The sequence below is a fragment of the Leopardus geoffroyi genome, chromosome B1 (genome assembly GCF_018350155.1).
Source record: "Leopardus geoffroyi isolate Oge1 chromosome B1, O.geoffroyi_Oge1_pat1.0, whole genome shotgun sequence".
Taxonomy (NCBI): Eukaryota; Metazoa; Chordata; class Mammalia; order Carnivora; family Felidae; genus Leopardus; species Leopardus geoffroyi.
The window spans coordinates 97,131,743-97,137,034 of NC_059327.1; positions in this window are offsets into that span (position 1 = coordinate 97,131,743).

The window sequence follows — 5,292 nt, forward strand, 5'->3', positions numbered from 1 at the left end:
TGCTCCTAGTAACCATTGGATAGACTCCAGCCCTTAAAACTGATGCAAATTTTACATGTATTTGTGTATTTCTGGTAAGAGCAGCTGTATCTTTAATCAGATTTTCAAAAGATTCAACAACTCCAAATGGTTGAGAAATAATACTATATTGTAAACTGATAAAAAAAAGATGAATTTTGCCAAGTGAAAATTTAGTGCAATATCTTCAACATAATCAAATAAATAATTTCTCAGTAAATAATCAGCTAGGTAAGAATTAAATGAATATTACATTTAAATACAGTTTAATTGAAGAATCTTCTAAATTTGTATTCAGGACCATGTATTGGATTATTGTTAAAACTTGCCCATGTTTCTACATATCTAGGATAAAGAGGTTTGATACAGGTGGATACTGTTTTACAAAAAGGGCTTGTTGCTGTTTGTTTGTTTGTTTTACTAAGATCTTGTGGGATTTGAACTTAACTAGGATATATATGGTATATTTGGATATTATTAGAAATCCCTTTGGGTCCTTTGAACTATTGTTATGGCCTCTGATTCAGGTGGTAGTCTACATTAATCTTTAAGTGGAGACCTAGGATCCAAGGCAGATTTAAATCTGTCTGAGTGTCTATGGTGTGGCTTTGGACTGAAACTAGTCTTGGCTCTCTGTCTTCCCCTTGCACTCATTCAATTCCATCATACGAATTTATATTTAGACACACTCTTGTTTCTCACAAGCCAACACATGAGGATGTACTCTTGGCAGATATGAGCACCCTCACCCTCAGCAGCAGTTTCTCCTGTATTTACCCTCAGCCTACTTTGCAAGAGAGTTTAGAGGATAACCAGGCCTAAAGAACCAATGTAGAAGCAAGAGATGGCTGGCAATTTACCTGTTGGTTGGCCTGCTTTTTCTTGTCTTTGAAATTAGGGAGTGGGAATTATTTGCAGATTTACGGAGGGCTTGCCAAGGACAGTAGGGAGTGATTACAGATGACGGAGAAAGTGCTGGCAGCCTGAGAGGGGTTCCACATACTCTGACTTATAGTTTCTTTAAATAGAGGGCTGCCTCTAGTATACAGTAAGTATAAGTGATAACAGAGACAATAACTCTCTTGAAAAATACATTTTGTTTTTTTTAGAATATTGCTTAACTTGCAATATTTACTTATAACAAACTAGAATTAATCTAAGGGCTTATAGTTTATTCAGTTTATACTCAAGAGGAGAGCATTTGGGATTTGTAGCTATTCATATGTTTTCGTATATATTGTCTCATTTACTCTTGACAATAATTCTTTGAGGTATGTAGGGACAATATTATTATTCACAATGTTTATAATTAAAAATTGTTTAATTTTTATTTATTTTTGAGAGGGAGGGAGGGAGAGAGAGAGAGAGAGAGAGAAAGAGAGAGAGATTGAGAGAATGAGCGAGCAGGGGAGGAGCAGAGAGAGAGGGCGACAGAGAGTCTGAAGCAGGCTCCAGGCTCTGAACTGTCAGCACAGAACCTGACGTGGGGCTTGAACCCATGAACCGCGAGATCATGACCTGAGCCAAAATCAGAGTCTTGACCAACTGAGCCACCCAGGAGCCCCTTTTAGAATTTTTTTAAATGTTTATTTATTTTTTGAGAGAGAGACAGACAGAGTGTGAGTGGAAGAGGGGTAGAGAGAGAGGGAGACACAGAATCTGAAGCAGGCTCCAGGCTCTGAGCTGACAGAAGAGCCCAATGAGGGGCTTGAACTCACAGACTGTGAGATCATGACCTGAGGCGAAGTCGGACGCTTAACCCACTGAGCTATCCAGGTGCCCCCTTATTCCCATTTTTTAAAAAAGAAATGTATGCTTAGCAGAATAAATAACTTAACCAAGAATCATAATTAAATTTCAAATCCCCTAGTTCTGTGCTTTTTCAATTACATCATATAATAACAATAACTATTCTTAACTCAGTTATAGCAATCTGTAACTTGTGGGTAATTTTGAGCGAAGAAAAATTTCTTGGACAAAATAAATGGCACAGGCATTTACTTAGGGACCATAAATACTTGTGAATCCTCTGATAATATGAACATAAATATTACTATAAAGTATTCCCATTTAAAGATAATAACATTAATTTCATATATCTCTACACTAAAAGTTCTTTTTATTTTGAGTGAAGAAGGGAAGCAACAAGATCTTACCCTCTAGAGATATTTGTGTAAAAGATATGGGTATTTTTCAAATATTTTGAGATAATTCTAAAATGCAACCAGTGTTGAGAACTAGTGGAGGAAAGGTAAGGTTGGAAACAATCAGAGAAAGATTCCAAAGGCTGGAACCATGATAGTGGCAGAGGAACGGGAGAGGCATTTCTAAACTATTTAAAAGGAATGTTGATCAATTGAGAATAAGGAAAGAGAGGTCTATGTTCAGTCTGTAGTTTCAAATCTGCTTACAGAAGTGACTAATCTTGGCAGTAATCTGGTTTGATGGGATGGGAGTAGAATAGAAAGACATTGATGGCCTGATTTTAGACATAAGATAGTTGTGGAGATATTGTTAAACATACAAGAATGGACTATTCCCTGAGTGATTTGTTGTAAACCCTCTTTATTTGATTGACAGTTACAAAAAATGACAGCTTTTTAAAAAAAATTAGTATTTGATAGACAGGTTCTTGCAAATGTTCGCATAGGTCCATTCTAAATTGAATAAATTAGCAAGTACTATCCTATTATTCCTCCCTCTGATGGCTTTAAACTAAGTAGAGCTGATGGGAGAAGAGGTATCCTTGAATGGTTCTTGCCTAGAAAATATTATCATAGGGCACCTGTTCATATTTCCACTCTGAAGTAACTTAGTTTCTTAGACCATAATTATATTGGCCTTCATGCGTAGGTAGTGTAGATACTATTTTTACATGTACAATGGCCTCATTATGTGACTTGTTATTACTTTTGTCCTTTTTGGGGGGCACAGGGTTAAATTTCGGCTGGGTGGGACCCTCTGTGTATATTTTGTGGCTACAGACAAAGCAGTATGAGGCGTTTCCTTCTGTTCATTTTCCAGGGTATTTCTGGGAAATCAGACCATGAAGTTTGCCCCAGGAAATTGTTTCTTTGTGGCCAAGACCAGTGTTTACACATTCTCATTGAGGCAATCTTTAATAGGCTGTTTCATTTGCACACAAATTGCCCAAAGAAGGTATTTTTACTCTCTTTTCTAAAACCTTGGCATTATAAGAATGTATTAAAACAGTGGCTCAATTGTGAGAGGTTATCCAGAGCTGAAGGTTTGAGGTTACTTTTTAAGAATGCCGTACATTTAAGCATCTAAAATGGCTTAATCCTGTAGATTTCATGTATTTCCTTCATTGGAGGGATGATTCCTTTTTATCTTTGGGGTGAAAAAAATAATAAAATGTTTAAAAACTTCCCAGTTCCATGTTTGAATTTCAAAAAAATTTAAGAGGAAAGTATAGGAAAATATTTAGCTCTATTTTACCAATAAGAAGGGCATGACCTTGGCCTGGAAAGGTTAAACCACTTTCTCAGTGCTCCACAGGAAGTCAATTGTCCAGCTGAAATTAGGACCTTGGAGAAGGATCTTTGGCTACTTTTATTCCTTTACATAAAAAATTCTAAAATATTAGGGGCACCTAGGAGGCTCAGTTGGTTAAGTGCCTGATTCTTAATTTTGGCTCAGGTCATGATCTCAAGGTTGTGACATTGAGCCCTGTGTCGTGCTCCATGCTGAGTGTGGAGTCTGCTTAAGATTCTTTCTCTCTGTGTCTCTTTCCCCCTTTGCACCTTCCCCACTTGTGTGCATGTGCAGTCTCTTTCTCTCTCAAAAAAATATTTCTACAATATTATATCTTGCAGAATTTTAACATCAATCTTGAAAAAGTGTAATGATATACTGTGAAAGTTTAGGCAGAAAACAATCAAACCTCTCTTTGTGTTTAAAGCAGGAATATGACATTATCCACTCAAGAGAGAAGCCTTGAATGGCCTGGTTAAAATGACTTTCTCTTTGTTTCTTCTTTGTCTCAACTAATTGTTTTATAGTACATCTGCTTTTATCACATTTTTTTTTTCTCTGCACTATTTTATGTCCCTTGGTAACATTTATTTAATTCTAGATCTTCCAAGTATATGGTGACATATCAAAGGATAGGGAGAAGATAAGGATGAGGTGGACACTCACAACTTTTCTCACTGGAGGTTGTTATATGGTAGGAAAGTATAGCATTGTCAGAAGAATGGAGAAGATATTATATTAGACCAACGTTCATCAATATAATGTTGGGAAAAAATTTCTCTTCCAAGTTAGATTTGTACTGGGACATTTCCTCTCCTGAGTTGATGAGAACTATGTGGTCCAGAAAACTAATTCTCTCCTCTTTGAAGTTATTCTAGACTCCAATTATCCATGTTGGGGAGGATGAATCCTAATAAGAATAACATACTTGGTTATATATTTTTTATCATAGTTAAGGATAATTCTGCTGGAAGCATTTTTATTCCTTTTTTTGTTGTTGTCAAAAAGATTTGCAAGAGTCCAGTGATGACTCAGATTTATTGTTTATATAACTATCTTCCTTATTTTTTCATTGGGATTTGCAGTGAGAAAGCTAGGAGAATGCGAGTTGTATGTGAAGCTCTTTATCTGGGATCTAAGGATAGGGTATGTTATTTATATCTCCAACCAATATTTCTGGGTTTCCTGCCAGAAATTAATTTTCCCCAATATTTTTTTCTTTATCGAGTAAAATGAAAGATGAACAGGCTCTGTCTTCCTCCTATATTGATATAATTAGACATCACAGTAGGATATTGGAGAAAAATGATTGCCATCCTCTTGCCCATATGTTTTTTTAAAGTTTATTTATTTTGAGACAGAGAGCGAGAGAATGAGGGAGGGGCACAGAGAGAGGGAAAGAGGGAGAGAGGGAATCCCAGGCAGGCTCCATGATATCAGCACAGAGCCCAAAGCGGGACTTGATACTGTGAACCGTGAGACTTTGACCTGAGTGAAAACCAAGAGTCAGACACTTAACCAACTGAGCCACCCAGGTGCCCTGATCATATGTTACTTATAGAATTCTCACCCAGAGCTGCATTGTGAGAAGGGCATGTGGTTGGTCCACTGATGGTTTAATGATTTTGATTCATTCTCAGGTCTCCTCCTTTTCTTAATTCTTTCCTTATTACCCTTCATCAACTATGTGATCACATAACATGATCTAGACATCTAAAATATTTGAGCACACAACCCCAAACACATATTTTATTTTCATTATAAGATTATATATATATA